This window comes from Chinchilla lanigera, unplaced genomic scaffold (assembly GCF_000276665.1).
Source record: "Chinchilla lanigera isolate Chin_1 unplaced genomic scaffold, ChiLan1.0 scaffold00038, whole genome shotgun sequence".
Taxonomy (NCBI): domain Eukaryota; kingdom Metazoa; phylum Chordata; class Mammalia; order Rodentia; family Chinchillidae; genus Chinchilla; species Chinchilla lanigera.
The window spans coordinates 6,356,171-6,380,863 of record NW_004955439.1 but is presented as its reverse complement, the minus strand read 5'-3'; positions in this window follow the sequence as shown (position 1 = coordinate 6,380,863).

Sequence of the window (24,693 nt, the reverse complement as noted above, 5' to 3'; positions counted from 1 at the left end):
ATCCAAAAACCTTGCTTCACTGTGCTGTGAGGGCTTACAATAAAGGCATTCATTAACATTGCAATTGTGATTTGAATTTTAAAAATCCCTTATTTTCAAATATTTTGCAGATAAGATTCCTTGATTTTTGGGCAATAAAACTCACATAATAAATCTGTTCCTACCAGGTAAAGGCTCACAATGGTAGAAACAGAAACCTCAGAGGCTTGGCCCCAAAAACAGAAAAAATAAGGAGAAATCTATGATCATAGACTACCACTGAAAATACTGACTAATTAACAGAAATTGAATTCAGAAATTTTTTTTGATACAGGAGATTAGGTTGTGGAAAAAACTGGCTGGGGCAGTAGGCGTGACCCGTTAACTATGAGATCCCAGATACATGCGCAGAACAGCTCCCAAAGCCCTGCAGGTGGACTTCTTAAGAGAACTCCAGCAGGTTTTTGACAGAATGGCTAGACCTGAGAGCCTGAGGCTGGAATCCAAGCACTGCTTCTCAGACCCATATGCAGAAGTTTTGGCGGGTTTCCTTATGATTTAGACAGCATGAAAGGACACATCAATGCATGAAGTCTTTACTATCCTAACTTTCCATGACCCACCTCCCCCAGGCTGTGTGTTTCCCAGATGCAGGGGGTACTTTTATCTTTGGCCTTATCCTCTTTTTCTCTTTACGTGGCCCAAGTTTACTCTGCAGAGCCAGTTCCTTCCCCGTTCTTCACTTCTACTGTCTCAAATAAACTTTGTCGGTGCCTTTTGCTCATTTATTGCAATTCTTTGCTCGAGACGAGAAGAATCTGGAATTTAACTGCAGAAGGAGAGCAGCGTAACCACAACCTGGTAATGTTTAGTTAGCCAGTAACTTTTTTAGAAACAAGCTATCTGATAACACTTTTACCTGAAAAGGATGAGTCTAGAAAAATAAAGGATCACACTTCTGATATTCCAGCAATTGTACCTCCCGTCTCGGTGGAGAATTCTTTCACACACACTACAGCCCATACTTGCAAATACTAATTACAATGAAGTTGATGATGCTAACCACTAGCCCAACCATTATCCATATTCCACTTAATTTGGTGCAATTCAAAGATTATTTCTTGTACAACAACTAAAATTAAAGAAAACAGAAAAAAATATGACTTTTTAAAAGACTATGCCATTACATCTTGGAGAAATCCTACCACAAATAATTACTTAGTTTCTTTCTGGGATGCATTTAGGTTTTTTTTCCAGCTAATTATAATGCTTTTTATCCTTTATTCTCCCCTTTTTTGGTGGTATTAGGGATCGAACACAGAGGTGCTCTATCACTGAGCTACATCTCTAGCTGGCCTCCATACATACATTTATTCATTCATTCACTCACTTATGTTCTGAGACAAGGCCTCACTAAGATGCTCAAATGGATGCAAACTTGCAAGCTTCCTGCCTCTGCTTTGGCCTCCCTCATTACTAGGAGTACAAGTATGTCCACAGCACCCACCTCATTTGGTTTGTATTCATGCAGGAATTTCTAGAAGTAACCTATTATTCTAAAAATATCCCCTCTCACATTTGCCTGAATTTAACCAGATATATTGGGCTGCAGCATTAAATTCAAGTTTACATAAGTACTTAAATGTTACCTGCTTTGTCAAATATGCACTACATGTTGAAAGAAAGTACTTGCATGTTCCTTTGCTCTTGTGTTTGATGAGCCATAGTTCCCCAAAGAAGATGAAGCAGAATGAAATGATGAAAGACAGGAACCAGAGTGGCTGAAAAATGACCTAGAAATCTTAATTTTAGCAATCATAGCTGTGGCTGAATTCAAGTTTACAGCAGCAGGGGTGAAATTATAGTACAAATTACCATGCTAGGCCAGAGAAATTATTCTCTGCTGCATGGTTATTAAGTGATAGATAAATAAATAACACTGTAGGACTGATTGACAAAATATAAGTGACCTAAAAGCATTAAAGGGGCACCATGTAAATAGTACTGTGTAATCACTAGGCATTTTAAAATTGAAATGAGATTTGTCACAGCAGAGAAATCTTAAAATGGTATCAGCTTGGGCCATCACTAAAGTAATTCAGAAGGGAATCTTTACTCGCAAGGAATTTGAAACAACCCCATAGCCACATATTGGTGTGTATTTTTATTTTTGAAGAACACCCAGGGCCTTCACAATGAGCTACATTCCCAATACTCTTTTCTTTTTCTTTTGAGGTTTTAGAATATGTGCTGCTGAAGCAAGCACTTACTTAGAGTTTTTAAATACTATGTTCCAGCAAATTGGAGAAGCTTTTGGTTTTTTTCACAAGTTAGCACCTCTGATATGCGATGATGTCTTAGACTTCATGAAATACGGTGCTAATGACACATATAAACTGTTTCTACCTTATCTTCTCTGTCACTGCTTAAAATTGTGGACAAATCAGTCTGCACTAAAGACAATGGGTCCATGTTGAAGGTAGCATTCATGACAGTAGGTCCATTTGTGCCACTTGGTGTTGACTTCCACAGGCTGTGTTAACTGACAGAACTTCCTGGGCTCCAGAAAGGTGAGATACAGCAGCACAGTACACTGGGTTATAAGATGGGACTAATTCTCACTTTTCAATGCCACTCTACTGGGTGGTGAGGGCAGTTACTGAGAAAACACCACTCTAGTTGGTACACCTGAATAATTTTCCACATTTGTTGAGTTTCAGTATTATCCAATGATGTTAAATCTTTCCCACATAAATGCTTTGACTTCTGAATTTTACCCATGCATCCTTTATTGAGTTCATAAATGAACAAGTGTTTGCATACTTAAAAGATGTACTAGCCCCCTGCTATCTCTGTTCTTCCAAACTTAAATTCAGATAGAGACACAAGAGGGACAGACCTGGATATAAGTTGCACAGCATTTACAAAGGCACAATTAAGAGGCAATGGATTAAACATTAGTCCTATGGCCTAAAAAGTAGGAGCATTTGACAAAGTAATCTTTCCATGATTGCTTTTTCTCTATATAGAGCTTTGTCACTGCAAAATCAGGAGTAGTAGCAAATAAATGGTTCATTAATTTGTCAAAACAGGGAGGTTTCGAAAGGTCATAATCACCAACTGTATCAACCATAATAAAATGTTAATATAGCTGAAGGTTAAAACATGGTGTACACTTATGCATGAATCTTCATTAAGGATAGAGTTCAGATTATCATCTGTAATCTAGCCTGGGTTTCCTTTTTCTGCTCTCCAAGGACAAGCACATTTGGCAAAGAATACAAACATTTACATGAAATGATATGCACAGTGTCACACAAGCAATTAGAGAGGCTGGGTGAGAATAAAGGGGGAACTCATGATCCCAGGTCCGGTACTTTTGATGAGGATATCAATTTGGGAACTGCAAGTGCATCTCAATTTTGTGGACATGCAAAAATATGGATGATGTTAGAAACTTGTACATTTGCTCTCATTGTACTTCTTGGGTAATCAAGAATCCATGTTAATAATTTATCACTTTTGGCCTCACTTTAAATCTCTTCTATTATTTTCTATTATTTACCAAAACATTGTCTTCTCAAAAAAAAGTTTAAATGCATTTTCTTGGAACATTATAGCTCATTATTGGTGTCAACTTTTCCCCTTCTCCAGGAAAATGTTCCATTTGCTTTTGGGAATGATACAATTTACTGCAAGTTCAGAAAACCCATAATGATGGATAATGCTTCAGAGGACGGCCTGGGAGCAGCACCTTGCCTCGTGCAGAGAATGTATCTGACATCAGGTTAGGTTGAGCACAATTTTGGCTTTGGAACACTGTACTTGCATGTTTAATTTTAAAATATGGATTTATAAAGATTTATAGAAAAAAACATTTTGAATCAGATATTAAGATCAACTCTTAGTAAAAATTATAAGGTAGTTGAAGATGACCTTGAGCTCCACTTTATGTTTTGAATTCCCTCTGTTTTGCTTTTCAGCAACCTGATCTCTATCTAATGCCCAATCACTGAATTCATTTTGTGATTAATCCAGTCTCCTACTGTTTTAAGCAAGACTTTCCTTCATGACAGTGCTTAGACATCCTTTTTCTCCTTCTCTCAGAGTCTTGATTTCCTGCTAGCTAGTAATTAAATAATTTATCGGTGATGATAGTGTAACACCTACTAATAGGCATGCCTTTCTACATAAATAGTTGTACTTTATTGAGAGTATACATATTTTAGATTTGAGACCCCAGAGCTAATACAAAATTGATCACTGTCAAGTACGAAGTTCTTCCCTGCAAGATGACTTTTGAGGACCATTGAATTTCCTTTAGAATTAATTTAATGCAGATAGTATGGTGTTAGTCTATAAGTACAAGCACAGTGGGTCATGGAACACTTTGAAATTTTCCATCCAACCGTGGAGCTACTAAATGACTGCAAGCCTGTCATGGTAATAGAGGAATACTGTTACAGAAGAACCACAAGGAGTCAAGTTCTAGCCAGGTCTGGTGGGGCATGTCTGTAATTGTAGCAGTCAGAAGCAGAGGCAGAAGGATTGTAAGTTTGAGGCCAGCCTGAGATACATAGCACGTTCAAGGGCAGCCTAGAATTTAGCAAGAACTTCTCCCAAAAATTAAACAAAATAAAATCAAGTTCATTAGACTAAATTCATGAACTTCCATTATTAGAGTTTCCACTCAATTTTCTATTTTCCCAAATATTTTCAAATACTTTGTTTCACAATCTTTACAAGCTGTGTAAACTTCTCCAAAACAGAGCACAAATTTGACACCCATTTGCCAGTTCCATGCCGGGCCTTATCTCTGAAGCTTGTTTATTTCTTCATTTCTTGTATGCTGAAGTAAGACTGTTTTGAAAGAAAGAAAATAAATAGCACTAAAACTGTATAAAAAGTGTAGCGTATTCCTTGTTCCACCGTATCCCAACCTTGGTCTGCAGGTACATGTTTCTACTATTGTCTGCTGTCCTGTATCTTTATTTCAGACATCACTTATTGAGTTCTTGGGAAGAAGTGGGAAAAAAAATCCTTTGTCTTCTGCCACCAAAAAGTTATATTACCATTTTGTTTAAAACTTGGTGAAAGAATTTGATTTACTATGAGTTGTAAAGACCATTTCTGTTGAGGTAAGCAGTGTCCTGCTTCCCCGTCCTGTATTGCTCTTTACTCTCTAACCCTGGTCCTTTGGATCCATCTCCCTGTCCCTACTCTTTTTACCTTCCTTTTTCTCTTCCTAATCTTACCCTTGAGTTAGCAATTATTGCTTGCTTTTCTGTATACCTACTGTACTATTTTCCCAATGTATCTGACAAATGACTATTAATAATTTTTCTCTGAGTATTTCAGCCTTGTTTTTCATGAAACAGAGGAATGTTTTTTTTTTTTTCTATTCTGATATTGGTGTATCTGGACTTTTCTTTTGCTCCCTGAATTGTCCATGTCTGTTATTTCTTTTTTCCTATTCTGGGGATTGAACCCAAGGCCTTTGTTCTTTTTTTCAATCTTTAAGTTCTGAGTCAGGGTGTTGCTAAATCACCAAATTTCCCAGGCTGGTCTTGAATTTAGTAATTTTTCTGCCTCAGCCTCCCAGAAAGCTAAGATTATGGGGATTCCCTACCACCAGATTTGTTTCTATTTCTCGAGTCTTTTGCACTGTTTGTTTATTTTGGTTTCTGTCTTCCTGTTGGAGTCTTTCCCATTATGGGACAATCTTGGCTGCCATTCAGATTAAGAAATGAAGCCCTACAAAGATAACTGGAAGAGCTTGCCTGAATGGACAGAGCTTGTTGTTAGGAAGCTGTGGTCTAAAGTGATTAAAAACGTGGACTTGCATTTTCATGAAGGCATGTAAATGTCAGTTACTGTGGGTCTGTTCTAGAAAGACTCAATTTTTCCAAAAAGTTATCCTTGCTGCCCTGTATAAAAATGCCCATATCACTAGATATATTCACATCCAGCTTGCTACCAAATCAATTTTTCCAGAGCATAAAGTTAAGGCTTATTACAGGGCCCAAGGTGTGTTTGCCACTGGCCTGTAGAGGAATGTGTAAATGTCGCATTATCTTTTTGGTGTGAGAAACTGAAAATGTAAATAAGAACATAAATGTACAATAGACGTTGCAAAATAGGAAGAAAACTGTTTAAAAGGAAAAGGAAAATAGCGAGGGGGTAGGGAGAAGGAATGAAGGGAAAAAATGAGAAAAAAAGGATAAAATAAAAACCAAGCTTTTTGAGGGAGGTTTGAAAAGAGGGGATGGGAATGGGGAAAAAAGAGGAATCCAGATATATCATGGACAGATACAAATTCCCTATAATGAATGTGGTCATTATGTGTACCTAATGTACCAATAAACTTAAATTTTTAAAAAATACAGTGTATCTAGAAACATAAACAAGAAAAGGAAAGCAAAGCAAAGCAAAGCAAGAAGAAAAGAAAAGAAAAGAAAAGAAAAGAAAAGAAAAGAAAAGAAAAGAAAAGAAAAGAAAAGAAAAGAGAAAAGAAAAGAAGTGTCTGGCCTTCTGACCATTCCTTACACAGATATTCTGTCAGTCCTTCTGTATTCCACCTTCAGTCTTCTACTGCTTTCCACTTCACGTGATTCTCTGTGGCTTTGTAGGGTGGATGGCAAAGCTATTCTTCTCTGCAGAAATGAGTAGTTCATGTTTCGTTGTCATTGCTGTTCTGCTGTGTCAATTGCTAACCTTCAGCTTTCTCTTTACTCAAAATTTGGTGGTATCTCTTAACAGCCTTTGTCTTCTCACTCCTCCTCATCCTGGAGGAATTATTTTTTAAAAAAATTATTCACTTTTTACTTTCGTGGAATTCCAGGCAAGAGCACACATAGAGGAATACTCACTTGACCATGTTTTCTTGTCAGTCACAGCAGGAATATGTAATTGCTGAGAGAGGTTGGAGTCAAATTTGTTTATTGCATGATCTTTTCACAGCATCATAGTAATTTGTGTGACAGAAATGGATGAATTTCTGTGTTGTGACAATATCTAATTATGCAAGATTATTAAATTGTATGGGACATAAGATGTTTTCTATGTCGCTTTTATATTTATGATAGAGACTAGGAGTTGGAGAGTGTTATCTGTTCAACTTTAAAATAAGTTTTTCAATTGTGCATATTTTGAATTTGGGGCTATTTTAAGTTAATGATACCCTGAAATCACAAGGCAGTCTATTTTAAAAAAAATATAGGTTACTACATATAGGTCTAATGAACACAAATGGCAATTTTCTCTAACATACAACTAAAAATAACAGAAATAAACATGAAATAGGAAATACATGCAATTTATACATAAAGGAAGTAAAAGAAAATATTATGAAAAATAACCTATTGATATTGATATAACTAATTTTAAATTTTGAATTCATTAAAGCAAGTTCATTGTTCTCATGTTTATTTTCTATTTAGAAACTGTTATAAATCTGAATATCAGTGAATAAAATAGCACTTTAACCTGTTTCATAAGGTGAGCTTTAAACATATGCATTCTGCTAAAAAAAACTTCTTGGCCAACTAGAGTCAGAGAAAGAGAAAAGAAAAAAAAATCTTTCACAAACTGAATGATGATCTTTAAGCTTCTCTCCAGCTCTACAATTTTATCATTATTAAGTCTCTTAAATTACTCTGTTTCACTTCATCTGTAAAATTGCCATAATAATACCTGCTCTCACAGAATTATGAGTATCAAATTAGGTACTGTGGGAGGATCTGTAAATTTCTTTAGATATGTAATTCATTATTACTAATCAAATCTGTAGAAATAAAAAAAGTAGAAAGTCCATGAAATTATCATAGAACTTGCAATTTTCTCTTCCCACTACTAACATTTATATACAATTGTTCCTGTAAGTCTTCTTACTTCTCTTAGTCCTAATCTAAATAGTAGTATAGCTTGAGTCACATGGTCAAATCACATTTGCTGTCAAGCTCTGCCTCCTGCAGAAGCTCATGAGATATAATTATGCAGTTATTAAATTTCTCACAGTAGTGCCATGTCTTCTCAGAAGTTTTCAGAGAAAAACTGAACCCAGAAGCTGGAAGATTCCTGTTGTCTCTGCTGAACTCCCCCATGCCGTGTGGATAGGGGGTGTGAATAATGATCATACAAGTATGCCCAAAATGTTTATGTAGCACAGCCCCCAGTTTCACTGCAATCTAATTTTTTAGCTCTAATCTATACTCTTAAAACTCCCCTGTCAAAGGTATGGGGACCAGAGGTATTCGATCAGTAAGCTTTTCTGGCTGTTAAAGAATCTCCCAGAAATTCTGATCACATATGAACTAATTTCATGTTTTCTCTGTGGTTTCCTGTGAAAGATGAATCTGTAATTAACTTCTCCTTTTGACCCATCAGTCTAGAGCTTATTTGCCAGAGGAAGTCTTCATGGGGAGATCTTACCTTCATTTCTTGAAGCCTATTAAAATTAAATACAAAATATGGGAGTTACTGATTTCTTACTAAGAATACATGAACTAGTAGTAACAACAAAAATAACCAAGTTGGTTTCAAAATAGTCTAATGCCTGTTCTGTAGTTTGGAAAAACATGATATTTGTATTATTGTTAGGTGGATGCCCAAATTAGAGATCAGGTTTGTCATGGTGATGTTTCCCCTGGATCCGTTTCTATTCTAATACTATTTTTCCCCTCTGTGAGTTTTCAAATGTGTTACTTTGTGATGTCTAATGGCAGGTAGATTGGTTCTTTCTTTAATTGCTGATGGCACAATAAACAGAAGATAGTAGTGAGCAGTCGTCGGTGGACTGTGATCCTTAGGCGCTAATGAAACTGTTTATAACAGAAAAGTATCAAATATACATAGCAGTTGTGGTTGGCGTTGAAAAAGAAGATAAAGAAATTTCTGATTACTGTGGACTGCCTTCTTTACAAAAAGTAAGTAATGAAGAAATCCAACGCAGATGTCACAGAATGCGAATATGAGACTCCCCTCTTTTTTGTCTGGTATAACAAAGTATGTGTTGGCTTTCCGAGGTCAATTTTCATTTTAGAGACGTTCCTGAAAAGCTGTTCACTATTGATTCTAGCACAGAAAAGAGGAGAGGGACTGATATAAGGACCACTTCTCTGGGCAGTTTGATATTTAGAATCAAAGCACCTTCTTTTCACACACAAAACCAAATGGCATCCACCATCATAAAGAATGAGGCAGTCTTCACTTTGTCAAGGAATCTATAAGGTCTACCTTATCTACTACAGTAGTTGAGGAAGGATACTTAGGATACTATTCATTTATTGTATACTCAATTTCTAACTAGTAGATTATTTAAAAAGTATTCAGAAGTACACTCCACATTTTATTTGTAGAGTTTTAGGGGGAGCATTATGACTCAAAGATTTATTAGTTTATTTTAGTGCTTACTATGGACATGATTGCGTACAGAAGTGTATGAAGAGGGCCATTGTAGGGATCAGAAAAACTTAATTATAGAAACTTAAATATCATTTGTGAATAGTATTTCTCACCAGAGGCAATCATGGAAAAAGAAGAGAGTTAATTTTATCTGTGTTTATGCTCTTTAAAAATGAATCTGGACCTTAAGTGGTGGACAAAAGGACACATATTTGAGCTTCATTTAAAACTCATTTGAATATGGGCCACATGGCCCCCATTGCAGTGACGGATGCCCTGTGAAGGCACAGCAACATTCCCAGCATGGATACTTGTACTTTTCCCAAACACATTCTTACTACAAAAGACTTTCTCACAGGGATTATACATTTATTCCCTCTTTTTTTTGCTTTCCTTCTTAAAATGTTACCTGTTTTTGTCCAAAAATAATTTCAAAAGGCTTAAAAAATAACTACAGGTAATTAGGTGGTTAAACAAGGAAGAGAAGAAAACAGAAGGAAGGAAAATATGATGAGGCCTGTATTCAAGTCAGGAAGAGTTTTGTGGGACATAAGGTTTTGCACAGTTGGTACAGGGAAATTATCAGGCTCTGAGCTTCAAATACTTGATTCAGAGTGCACTCTATGCACAAATTATTTGCCAGAGAAATATAATTATTTAGAAATCAAAATTTCAGGCGTAAATATCACCTTAAAGCACCTAAAGGATATTAATACATATGCTTTTATTTATTTATTTATTTATTTTTTTTTTTGGTTTTTCTCCGGTACCAGGAACCGAACTGACGACCTTGCGCTTGCCAGGCAGGTGCTTTTTGCCGCTGAGCTAAATCCCCAGCCCCTTAATACATATGCTTAAATGAAATGAGAGTGGGAGCAAAATGGGTTGTCACGGAATCATGAATGGCACCATCTGAGACCTCTAGCCTTAACAGCTGCCCCTTCCCTTGTCTTTTATCTGCAGGTTCAGTGAGGAATGGACCACTCAATAAATGCCACTGAATGACTGGTCAGTTGCCAGGTCCCAATTTGTTATTGAGCTTCAACTCAAATGTCATGAGTGACCAAGAGAAGCAGGCAAGCACCTTTGGTTTTCATGCATGCTAGGGGAGCTGTGTTGCTAAGCAACTAGCTCTCACATCCTGAGCTCCATCAGAACACCAAAGCAGGAAATATTGCTGACTTCCACACACATGGATTTGTGAGTCTTACTAGTAGGTTTTGAAAAATTAAGTAGCATTCCAGGTACTTTCTCTGGCTTATTAGAAGAGACAGGCCACACAGCTATTTGTCCTGGGTTTTAAATGCATGAAAAATCTCACATTTAGAATAGTTAAGGCATTTTTAAATGAGGTTATAAATACCATTATTACATTTATGTATATTTGGTAAAAGCATTAACTAAATAAACATGGATATTTAAAATATACCACAGTATGGCAGATTTTCCTGACTCCTTTAATTCATTCTTCTGTAAGTTTCAAGGAAATGGGTGGAACTTTTCTCAGCTATGAAGAGAACTTAGAAAAATACAAAAATTTAAAATCAGCTTTTTCCTAGCAGCATGACTACCAGGACTAGAACCACAAATAATAAGCTGCTCATAAACTGATTTATTCTGGAATGAGAATATTCAAAGTAGTCTAGAAAACATTATATTAGGGACCTAGAAGTGAGTGATGTAAAAATTAAAACAGTCCCGAGAGTGACACTTATAGTCTCCCCAAACATTCCAGTTCTCTCCCTCTCCAAACACAATTCGCCCTGGGAAAAGCAAGGTAACATCCTGTGAAAATGAGAACTGAAGCCCTCTCCTACCAGTCTATAGTGAACCAAAGCCCACTCAAAAACACAGACATAGTTTAGAGGCAACTCTCTTGGACTCAGTTGAATTATGGGATGACTCTAGTCCCAGGAAAGTTCCTGAATCAGAATAACTCCTGAGGTAAAAAAATATTGACTCTAAGTAGACTGTGCAAATTTAAGTATGTATATTGTAACCCTAGAACAATCACTACAACATCTGTATAACAGGATAGGGTTAACATACAATAAAAATTAAAATGGAATGTACCATAAAGTGTTCAGAATAAGTAGAAAAAATAGGGGAAGTGAAAAAGCAGAAATAAAAATCAAAAGTGATAATGTAATAATTCTAAACAGATAAAACCATATATTTAACATGAGAGGTTGAAGACCACTAATTAAATTTTAGAAATTCATAATTCATAAAAACAATGACCTAACAACATGTTGCCTATAATATACTCATTTGAAATATAAGGGTATAGATAGGTTAAAAAGTGAAAGAATATAAAAAATGCATAGGTAATAACTAATTAAAACAAAGTTTGGATGGTAGCATTAATATTAGAAAAATTAGATTTCCAAATAAAAGAACAATAGAGACAGAGAGGAACATTATGTAATGATAAAAATGTTCAGTTATCACACAAAACAACATTCTCCTACATGTATACAATTAAGAACAGGCATCAGAATACATGAAGTGAAAAGATTTAAAGGATAAATAGATAAACCCATAATTATAACTTGTAGGTTGCAATGTTACTCTCACAGTAATCTATAAAAGTAGAAGACAGACATATGGAATGAATAAATGTCATCATCAATTAATGGGATCTAACTGAGCTTTACAGACTATTCCAACCAACAACAGCAGCATATCGACTTTTCTCAAGTGTACTTGGCATATTCACCAAAATAGATCTCACACCGGAGGAGTGAGGGTTGAGAGGGCATTTAACACACATGAAATAATTAAAATTAATCATAAACTAAGTTATTGAATATAATGAAAGTAAACTAGAATAAGTAACAGAGAAATAACAAAAAACATCTAAACACTTATAAATGAAAATACCCTTATAAATAAATGTTATAGCAAGTAGAAAGTCTTAGCAGGCATTAGAAAGTGCTTTGAATTGAAAGAAAATAAAAATAAAACATCAAAATTTGCATGATGGAGTTAAAGCAGTACTTAAAGAGTTCATAGTATTAAATGTTTGTGTTAGCAAAGAAAACAAATCCTTAATAAATCTAAATTTACACTTTAAGAGAATAGAAAAGAATAAATAAACCTGAAACAAACTAAGGGAAGGTATTTTTTAAAAGATTAGAAAAGAAATTAATGAATTGAAAAAACAAAACCAACAAGAGAAATGATGAAAAAAAGTATTGACTCTTTGAAAGACCACTAAAATGAACAAATTCTAGCAATACTGACAAAGGAGAGAAGACAGAGATTTCCAATATCCTGAGTAAAAGAAAACATACCCCTACACTCTGCAACTGCTATCAATATAATAGGAGAATACCATGAACATATCTGTGAATGTAAATTCACAACTTTTAGTGAAACAGACTAATTCCTTGGAAACCACTACCAAAGCTTGCATAACTTGAAAGAAATAACTTGAATAATCTTATAACTCTTAAAGAAATTTAATGTATAATGTTTTTCTAAAAAAAGGCCAAAAGAGTAGGAAAATTTATTGGGGAAAAGGAAAGGGGAATAGGAATGGTTCCTGAGAAACAGAAGGGGTTCTGAATGGGTAACTAATGAACCCATTTCTCAAAGGAAGTTTTATAAAGCAATGTCATGAGGTGGGTACAACATGGGTCAAAACTATGATCAACCAATAAGATTATAAGTATAGCTGTTTTTGTAATATTGAGCCAATGGGGAAATAAGTCATGTAGTAAGTGTACATGGATGACATATTTAACTTTGATCAATAATCTATAGTCTTAGTCTTGTCCTTAGTTTTAGTACTAATAGTTTTAGTCTTAGTCATCTTGGTTTTAATCTTAATGGGTGGGAGAGGATGACCCACCCCACCCCTACTGAGATAATGATTTATTTATATAGGGAATCTCAAAAGGGTGGTATCAATAATCTCAAGTTTCCACTTATGGAGGTATGTAAATCTGGCCATTTAATCTTCATATGAACCTTCAGCCATAATTTTGATGTGTTGTCATATTCTTCATTGACTTTCTTAAGGGCCTAGCCCTGTATGATTGCCTATAATATTCCTGCCTAATTGAGTTATCTATATTTCCCCCTCTGAAGAGGTACCCATAACTGCCATGGGCGAGTGAAGATCATTCAGGCTACTTCTGGTGAAGGGGTCGTAGTTGCAATCAGCAGTCAGAGATACACCACAGAGGATCTATCTAAAGGCCCTGAATAGATGCCTGGCATTCTTGTCTGGGATTAGATGTGTAGCTTTATATCATCTTCAATTTATTTTGGTGGAACCTCCAAATGATGTAGGATCTCCAAATGATATATGAGAAAAACTGTAACTCCCAACTTGCTAGGTGTCCAATACACAGAGTTTATGTTCCCTAAGTCTAAGAATGAATTCCAAGGAACAACAGAGGTCAAGAGTAGGACATTTTATTGGGGAAAAGAATGGGGAATAAAAGTAGCTCCTGAGAGAAAGGAGAAGTCCCAAATGTGTTACTCTAATTCATAATTTAAAACACTTCCAAAAAAGAGATTTCAGGTCCATATACTTTTATAGGTTAACTCTACCAAAATAAATAACAAATAAATAAAACTATTTCTGCACTATTTTCAAAAAATAGAAGGAAATAATAATAAATTTCATAGAGACAGTATTACTTTGATAAAAATTCAGGTAAAGACATTACCAGAAAAATTACAAACCAGTTTCTCCAACAGATACTGATAAAAATTTAACAAAATTTTAGCAAAGTGAATATAGAAAATTATGTACTACAATGAGTTGGTGTTTATCACAGGGCTGTGGAATGATTTAATATTTGAGAATCAATCATTCTTATCCATCATATTAACAGCCTAAAGAAGTGAAATTTCATGATTCATGAACATATCAATTGATGTGGAGAAATCATTTGGTGAAATTCACTATCCTTGATCATTTAAAAAAAATAGAAACAAAATGACCACATAAAAACACTCAGAAGACAAGAATAAAAGGAAACTTTCATACCAGACAATGAGCATTTATTTACCAAAATCCATAGCTAGCATAATATTTACTGACAAAAGACTAAATATTTTCCCCCTGAAGTCAGAAATAAGGTAAAGCTGAATTTTCACATGACTATTAGTCAACATTGTAGTAAATGTACTAACCAGGACAAAAAATGTGAACAAGAAGGAAAAGGCATCTACATAGAAGAGCAATAAATAAAACTGATCTTATTATCAGACATCTTGACTGCCTACGTGGAAATTTCCATGGGAATTTCTGTATAGAAACATCTACAAATTAATTTAATAGGAACTCAGAGTTGAAGGTCAACACTCAAAAATCAATATTTCCATATATAGTCCTAACAATGGACAATTGAAATAAAAGAAATAAAATATTTCTGTCTATATCTAATAATACATTCATAGGACCTACAGGCAAAAACACAATGCTACTGAAAATAATATGAAAAGATCTACATAAATGAAGAAATACACCTTTTTCATGGACTGTAAAGCTCAACATATTAAAGATTTTTCATTGCTCCCAGACTGATCTATAATTTAATGCAATCTCTTTCAAAATCCAAGTAGTAATGATTTGTAATCTGGAAAAGTGGTAAAGTTTATGAGTAGAGTGAAGGAAATAGAATGGCCAAAGAAATTTTGAAAAAAAAAAAAAAAAAAAAGATAAATGTGGAGGACTTAAATTACTGTCTAAGAGGGATGGGGATTTAGCTCAGTGGCACAGTGCCTGCCTGGCAAGCACAAGGTCGTGAGTTCGATTCCTGGTACTGGAAAAAACAAAACAACACAAAACAAAAAATTACTGTCTAAGACTTACTATACCACAAAGTAAATAAGACAGTGGGATATTGACAAAGAGATAGACCTATAAGGCAGTGGAACAGAATGGATAGCCCAGATATAGACTCATATAGCATTATGGACAATTCAATTTTAATACATGATTCAAGATTATTTTTAATGGAGAAGGATAGTGTTTTCATAAATTAAGTTAGAAAACTGGACACCAAAATTGGTATATAAGTAGTGTGCAAAGAAATGAACTTCCATTTACAACTCCACCTTGCAGAAATTAATATTTATTGTAGATTTACATATAAAACCTAATACTCTGAAATATGAAGAAGAAAACAAGGGAAAAATCTTTGTAACCTAGATTTAGATAGAAGTTCTTTGATATGAAATAAAAACACAAACCATTATGTAATTGATATATTAAACATCCTAAAAGACAAATATTTTACTTTGTCAAAGCAACTGTTGAGAAAGTTAGAAAACCTATAGTTTTGTAGAAGATATTTGCACAACATACATCCAACAAATCCTTGTGTCCAGAATAAATAGTGCTCAAAACTCAACAAGAACCTAACAAACAGCCAAACTTTTAAAAAAGCAAATGATTATAAGACAAAACACTATGAAAAGATGATCAACATAATTAGCTATCAGATAATTCAAAGTTAACTCCAAACATCATTATACACCTATCAGAATAGCTAAAGTGAAAAAATAGTGACAATGCCAAATGGTGACAATGAAGCAGAGCAACTGGAATGCTCCCTTGTGTTGGTTGCAGTGTGGAACAGCACACCTAAGCAGGGCATTGAAGGGCAGGTTTTCATAAAGTTGGACATATTTCACTATAAAATTCAGCAGTTCCACTCCTAAGTATTTACTCTGTTTTCATCACTTCCTCGCCTCTAAGATAAAATACTTGACTCCCACAACTTAAAGGAGGAAGGGTTTATTTTGGTTCACATTCAGAGTTCATGGTCATCTAACTCTAAGGTGGAAACAAAACAGAAGGGCATAGCTAAGGAAAAGCTGTTTATGTCACGGCAACCAATGAGCAGAGAGAGAAGGGAGGAGCTGGAGACCTTTCCAGGTTATGACCCAATTGACCAGCCTCTATTGAGTAAGCCTCACCTCCTTGAAGCACATTTACCTTACACAGGGCTCTCTGTGATCTAAACACTTTTCAAAAACCCAGGATCTGAGTGCATGACAGTTTTGTGGGTCCTGTTTTTCAATCTACACCAGAAACATATCCCAAAGAAGTGAAAGGAATGGTCACATCAACACGTGCACTTGAATGCTTTTAGCAGTTGCATTCATAATTGCCTAAAATTGAAAAAATTAAACTGTTCAGTGGATGAATGAATCAGCTGTGACACATCATCACAATGGAATATTGTTGGAATAAACTATTGATACCAAAAACATCTTGAGTTAATATTGAAGGCATTTGTCAAGTGGTGAATGAAGCAGACCCAATATATTCCATGCTACATGATTCCGTTGTGTGACATACATGAAAAGACAAAACTCTAGGGATGCAGAAGAGACAACTTGCCATGGTTTAGGTGCTGAGAAAAGATGTGATGACAAAAGGCTAGCAAAGGGACAACCAGGGAATTTGAAGGTGACTAAACAGTTCTCTATCATGACCGTGGTGATGGTTACTTCAGTCTGTACTGTGTTAAAAATATATAGATATGTACATGCAAAAACGATTTTTACTGTGATTTAACTTTTTAAAATGAAGTGAAGAGCTATAAGTAGTAAAATAACATGTACCCTTAGAAGAAATGATAGGTATCAGCCCTAAGTATAATGATGTCTGCAAAACTGAATATAAATTCTTATTGAAAACTGGGAGAATTAGATACATTTAAGGCTATTCAGTGAGCCAAAGTTGAATCTTGGTCTTTATTTCTGGCACTTACCTGTAACCGAGGATGTTTCCAGTGTCTTTTTTGCTGGCAGGAGGGCAGTGACAAGTGAGTTGCACATGTCACAGGATGGGAGTCAGGTCTCAAGCAAAGCTGTGCACACATCTGACAAGGCAGCTGATGAGAAGGAGACAAGCCACTCGCCCAGAAGGGCTCCTCTGCAGGGCACCACCAACCAGTCAGGAGCTTACAGCTATCCTCTCTGCCTAGGCAGATCTGACAAAATCTACAGGCTTATTCCCGTTGACTTTGCAATTAGAAAGTACCCATGGACACTCTCATACTTACCTAACCTATCTGTGGGGAAGGGGAAGATGTAAAGGGACCTAAGGACAGTGTAAAGAACATGTGCATTTTAAAAAGGTCTCACAATGACAAGGAAGTCTAGATTACATTATTCAATAAAGAAAAAAAAAAGGAGATTCCAAACACCTAGACAGTATGAATATCCCTATCCAGAAGGCTACTTTGGTTAAAGAAACAAAAAAAAGAAATTTGTTTTTAAATACATGAAGGCACAGTTTTTGTATATAAAATATACACTATGCAGCTATTAAAACAGTGAAACAGCTCTTTGTGAGCTGGCATGCTTTTACCCAGGGGCTGTATACTGCCTTAAGAACATGTTCTGAGCAAATCAGTTCTGTTAAAAACATTTGTGTGAATTAATACATAGCATATAATAATAATGACAGACAGTTTAGAGGAGTGCACAAGTGTAAGCACAGGAAAGCAGGAAATGTTCATGGGATTATCTCAGAGGTGGGCTGCCCTGTAGAAGAAAATGACATTAAAAATAAAAAACAAGCCGGGGATATGGCTCAGTGGTACAAGTGCCTGCCTGGCAAGTGCAAGGTCCCCAGTTCGATTCCTAGTACCAAAAAATAAAAAATAAAATAAAATAAAATAAGAAATGAAAAACAAGAGCTTTCATGCTTTAGGATTTAAGAAAATGTTTCCTATCCCCAAATTTAATGTGCATATTAAATGATAGACTAAGGGATGTACATTGACTTAGTCTGATGAAATATAATGTAAATTTTATTTTACCTTCTCTTTTTCTGTAACTGAAATTTCTATAATAAATAAATATAACTCTTGAGAACAGTAAGATTTTTAAAATTATCATAGAATGAAACAAAAATCCTATCTGTACTATAATACCCTCTTATAGAACACTTTTATTATAATTAAGGATTAAATGTATTTTTTCAAGTTCTACCCAACACATATTTCATTCCCCTATTTTTTAAAAATTAGGTGAGGCTAGTATTCTAAAATGTTAAAAAAAAATTTGCAGACAGGCTAGTAGTGAGTTTCAAACCTAAGAATGGAGAAACAAGGCTTTTCCAAAATTTAGAATCTGTTTTCCCTCGTATCTATGGACCCCCTCCTCCTCCCCAGCGTTTAGGCTTATTTTCTGGTACATGGTAGTCCAATAGTGGGATCACAACTAAGATATGCTATGTGTGGTTTTATAGCGACCAGTCCTCAGTCTCAGTAGCTTGGAAGAGCACTTGACTGTCTTGTTTTTGCTGTGAGTTTGTATCACATGCTCATCAATGGTTTCCTAAGATTCTGCTCCGAATTGTTTTCCTTCAGGAATCCAGGTTGAGGGGCCCTGCTCTCTGTTTCCACACTTGCTGAAGCAGGGAAAAGGGAATATAGGAAGTCATATTATTAGGTTGTAAAAGCTACTCTCAGATTGATGAATTACTTCCTCTTATATTTCATAACCCAAAGGATGTGAAATGACCATATCCAACCACCAAGAGGTGGAAAAATGAATTCTACCATTTTCACAGGAAGAGGAAAAGCAAGAACTTTTGGGATGAGGACTAATGGCGACCACAGTCAGAATCATACGATAAATAACAATTGACATGAGTAAAACTACAATGAATTTAGCTCATTAGATGCATTTTTTACAGAACAGATTTGTTTCAAATTTCATAGTAAAAGAAGTTTTAGACTTCTTCTATTGCTCTGGAATTGTTCTTAAAAAGGGGATTTCATAGATATTGCTTCACTGTTCTCTAAAGAAAAAATTACTCTTAAGCCAATTGGCCATTTCAAATAACACTATGAAGGAAATCTAGAAAAATTATTAGAATAAAAGGTTTTCATTAGGCTAACCAGAAATGCTATATTTTTATTTATTTGACTTATGAACCTGGTTTTGTATTCATTCACTTTGCCAAAGAATTTTTGAATGCCTATTAAGAGTTGTGGATTTGGTCCCAAGTTTTGATGAATGCTATTACTATTTATTCATAAATGAATGAGGTATAATCATAATTTCCTAGAAATATTTCTGGATTACTTTAGCATAGATTTCATGCCTACTTGAGCATGGCTGTTGGAGGTTAACATTGGCTTTTAGCCAGAAACTTAAAATTCAAGACAAATATTTATAAAAATAGATGTGTTCATAGAATTTAAGAAGCTGTGTTTTTTTTTTTTTGACCTTGAGAGTTAGTTCTATCTAGTCATAAAATATTGATTAGACAAGTATTCCCTTCCTGCCTGCCCATCCCAGAACTCATCAGCAATTTATAATCCCTGTTTGTGGGCACTGTATTTGTGGTCTCCCCCAACTTTCTCTCTGGAGGAAAGACCCCTGGTTTCAGATGTGAGGACACTTTTTCATAATCCCTAAGGGCTTATCAAGGATCAGAGCTCTTCTCTTACATCTCAGAAATACACAGGCTGCTTATTTACAAACATCACAGCAATCAATTGCCCCAGAGGCTCAAGTTCTCCTTAGCTGACACATTTTCTGTTTACAGCCATGTGTTTTTGGTTTAATTAGATCACTCTTAAAAATGTTCCAGGGTCCACCTTCAAAATCAGTCATTGATACAATAGTTAAATCCTGGCATTGGGGAACAATCTTTCTTTTAAAAAAGATCATCCATGGAATTAAAAAAAGATATAATGGGAAATAATGTGTATCTAATTATTAATGTACTATAGAAATTAGCTTTTATATTGCAATTTATATTGCAATTACCTTCTTCGTGTTATAAAGCAGAACAATACAGAAGAAGAACTTCTTTATTAATACCTAATAGCATGGCAATTTAAAACATTCAAGTTTCTTTAATAACGTAGTGTATAAAATGTTACTTAATTTGACAAGATTAATTATACAATTAATTTAAGACTGCTCTCAATTAAATTAATAGAAATTCTTAAGCATGCTGCTTTTGAAAAGAGTGCTGGAATTTAGCATAAAGTGAGATACCTATTATACACAATATTAATTAGACTGAGATGGAATAATGCATGTTTTGTTAATATAAAGGGCATTGTCAGAGAGTTGGTAAGGAGGCATTATTTCATTACCTTAATAATAATAATAATACTCTAGCCCCCTAAATGATACATAGTTTTCTACAAGACTAGAAAATAACAGTGGCTTGGGACAGTGCACAGAAATACTCCAGGCAGCAACAACAAAACCCTTGTCCTGGCAATATGTGTGATTTTCTCCAGATATAGATATTAGCAAAGGGAAAGGGCTGTCCACTTATCTCCTACCTGGATAGATTGACTATGACTCAGGGCCCACTCTTCAGCTTTTCAGACCCAAAAGCTTAAGCTTGTCAAAATTCCAGGGTTACTTAGACACAATTTAACTGAGAGATACTAATTAATTCACAATTCACTGAAACACAACAAAATCGACATTACGTACCCACAATGAAGGAATCTAGTATAAATTTTTGGAACAAGAAGGCCCAATTCCCATATCCACAATGAGCCTTTTAGTGACATCAGGTTACTTGGAAAATCTTGCAGTAACCCAAAATTCTTTTGATATTTAAGTGTTCAGTATAAATCATTCAGGTTATGGTAGAGTCAAAAACATCATCCCTACCCCACCCCACCCCACCTTCTGAGTGACTGAGTGTTTCTACTGTGCAGACTTCCCATGTCTTTCTGTCTCCATCAGTGTGCATACCCACCCCTTTTTGTCCCTGGTGGATGTTTTGCTAAGTCTATAGGCAAAGGACAAAGGGGTTGGCAGTTAAGGTGTAGGTTACGACATTTGGTTGTCTACATTGCATAAGCTAAGTAGGAAAGAGGTACTAGGAAATGGCAGAAAATCCACTAATCTAAGTATCATTAAGTCTACACTGGACTAGAAATCATTCTAAAAATTTCAGTAAGTGTGTATGTTTAGTATAGTAAGCATAGGATTTCATAATTTAAACTTCATAGTTGTAGGGGCATGAGAAGAATCTAACATCCTGAATGTCATGACTCCTCACGAGTTGGGATTAAGGTTGTGTTCAGGGAACATATAGAGTCTCTACTAGCTTACTTGGATGAAGGAGGTTCCTTTTCTTGTGGGGTGATGGAGATCTGCGTCCAGCTGCACAGTTTTTAGGTGTAGACTGTATTCAGCTCCTACTCTTGAATTTCAGCTGTCACTTGGCTCTACGTAAGGCAGTCATGGCCCAGTGCAAAAACATAGCAAAGCTTGTAGGAGATAGGCTGCACATTACAGGGCTACACGAGATTCTCCAAAGACTACTCCTAGGAGTGAGGATAATGTCTGTGGGCTGAACAAAAGACTAAAAATGAGCAAGCACATTCTTCTCATAAGGATGTGGAATGAGTCACATAGGAGTCTTACTTTCCAAATGCAGGTGGATTTCAATTTTTAAATTACGATCAGTACTTCAGAAATAAACAGATACAAAGATAACTTTCCCTAAACTTATGATTTTAAGATAAGAAAAGAAAAATATCACATAAGCTCACATTATAAGTAGTAGAAATGGAACTCTGTCAAGTTTTTTGAAGCTTTTATATGTTATTAATAGGAAAATCGTATAAAGTTACAAATGATATAAATAACTATAAAGAGGAAATCATCCAAATTGCAAAAACCACTGAATAATGTTCTTCTAATTCCTATTATGTATATTCAGGGGGTAGTTACCCCAAGATGATGGTCACTATGGAAACAATAGATTGCACTTATTGAGTACCTATTGTGTGTCTGGATCTTTCTAAGGAGAGATTACCCTTCTGTTGGAGATGTGGTTTCCTTCTAGGCAAGTGATACCTCTTACACATTTAAAATAAAATCAAGATTCTTAGTAAAAGGGCATTTCTTCGTATTTGCAGTCTACATGCATTTAACTCTTCTATCCAGGCACTTCACAGGTATTTAAAAGTGAACTGATTAAAATGCACCACACACGTATTAAAATTTCCATCTTACAAGGAGTTCTCCCTGACTCCACCTGAGTGGAATGCTTAAGTAAAAACAACATAATCATTCTCTGAAGAATTTAATAGGAAATAAAAATCTCCTTTAAAAGGAATTGCTGCTCTATCTATCATCTATCTATCTATCTATCATCAATATATGTTGACTCTATTGGTATTTTGCATGCACACTTGCACACACACACACACACTTTCAATCCTGATGCAACCAAGTCATGGTCTTCTCAGTCTCCACAGGGCAGCTCTCTCTGAGAATAATGGGTCACCTACAGGGACATTAAGAATTTAGCAGCAACCCTGAAAAGCTACAGCTACCAGGGATATTTAATGGGGCTAAACAGGAAATGTCATCCTGTTACACAAGTGCAGAGTTTGTTTTAAAGAAAGACTCTAAGCAGGAAGTTACTCTTTCTAACATAAGCCATACAAAGTTCTTGATATTGCCATCAGCTAGAAAAGGGTCCTGCTAGTCAGCACAGTGTGGGGCCCCAAGGAAAACACATGGCAGCTATAAAAAGGAAAAGGAAAAGGGAAAGACAAGCAGCAGTACTCATCCAGTGTCTTCAGAGCATCACGGAGGGGTGCGAGTCTTCTGGGGTAAAAGGACTTACAATGACTAAATATTTAAATGCTGTGATTCAGGCAAGAATTTAAGAAACAGAACCTTAGTAACAGCCAGGACTGGCCCAAAAGTGATTTCAAGTTTGAGAGGTCATAGAAGATTTCAACTTTGGGTGAAACAAGGAATTTCTTTAGGCCAAATTTCTCAAGTGGAAGAATTGGTATCTAATTTTAGCCACTGTATAGCTTTTGTAACGACGTATAAATTTATTGTGTGTATGATAGGACTCCTACTTATAAAAGATGCCTCTTTGCCTGCTTAGAAAATTCCCAAATTTCAAACACCAATGCAAAATATCCTTTAAATTTGCATAATGCTTAATCAGTGGATAGATGTACCAAGGTTATGGTTATTATAGACACAATAGCTTGCATTTTTTGAGAGCTTACTGTGTGCCTGGCATCATTCTAAGAATTTTTTGTGTGTATTAATTCCCACAATTTCCCTGTGGGGTAGGCACTACAATTACCTCCGTTTTATAAAAGAGGAAATTAAAGAAAAGAAGTTCGGTGAGTTGTCTAAGATCAAACCCTTAGTGATGCTAATCTCAAATCCAGACAGTATAGCTCTCATTCCGTCCTTCTGCCCATTACCTAATGTCAGAAGAAAGTCAGGAACTGAGCCACACAAAGGACACACACATTCCTGTCATGTAGGGAAAGACCATAAGGACCTATTTGGGTATGAATAGCTACAGAGACCAGAGACAAAATGTCCAGTTCAAAAACAATAAGTTCCTCTCACCTTCAACTTTCTGCAAGGTTCCTGCAAAGGTAAAGACTATGTCTTGTCCTTTTAAGAAGCTCCAGGCTACTACCAATCCTTTGGAGATTTGGAACATGCTGGTGACTGGCACAGCTTTTGGAACCTCTGGCTAAAGCTTATTTGCTAGATACAATTAACTGGCAATCCTTGCAGCATTTTTCTAAGTAATCAAAGCTTAATTTCATAGGTGAAGTACCTCTTAGGGGGCTCAGGATTCAAGACCCTTGAGGGCCATTCTTGGATCCTACAACAAATAACAAACTATGAAGCAGAGTTAATAGATGCCTACAGGACAGTGAGCTAGACTAATTTTCTTGCCAAGTCACTAGCACCTGCACTTAAACCTAAGTGATTGTATTGTTCCAAATCGGTCCTCATCAAAATAACAAATGATGACATTCCTCTCTTTCCAGGTAGTGCCAGCATAACTGAAATCAAGAATGTTAAATTTGAGCATATCAGAATATAAAAAATTTACCAATACCTTTACCCTTTGACCTATCATCAATCCTACTTCTCAAAATCAATCTCAAAAATAAAGTGCTGAAAATTAAAAAAAATTATGGATAAAGTTATTCATTTTGGTATTATTTGTGATAGCAAAGTAAAGGAAACAACTCAAATACTTCTCAGCAAGGAGTTGGTTCACTGTGCCCTGGTATAGCTACACACAAGAATTCTATGCAAATATGGAAATAAAAGATGAAAATCTTTATATTCCAATGTGGCATAATCTCCAGGGATATGTTGCTAAAGGAAGAAAGAAAAGTGCCTGCTTGTGTGTGTGTGTGTGTGTGTGCGTGTGGGTGCTTGTATGATGGTGTTTGGGGGTACAATAAAAACATATAAATACATAGATTTACTTATTTGTGCAAAGGACCACTGGAAAGGCACATCAAATATGGTACTAATGCAAATGATTACTTATAG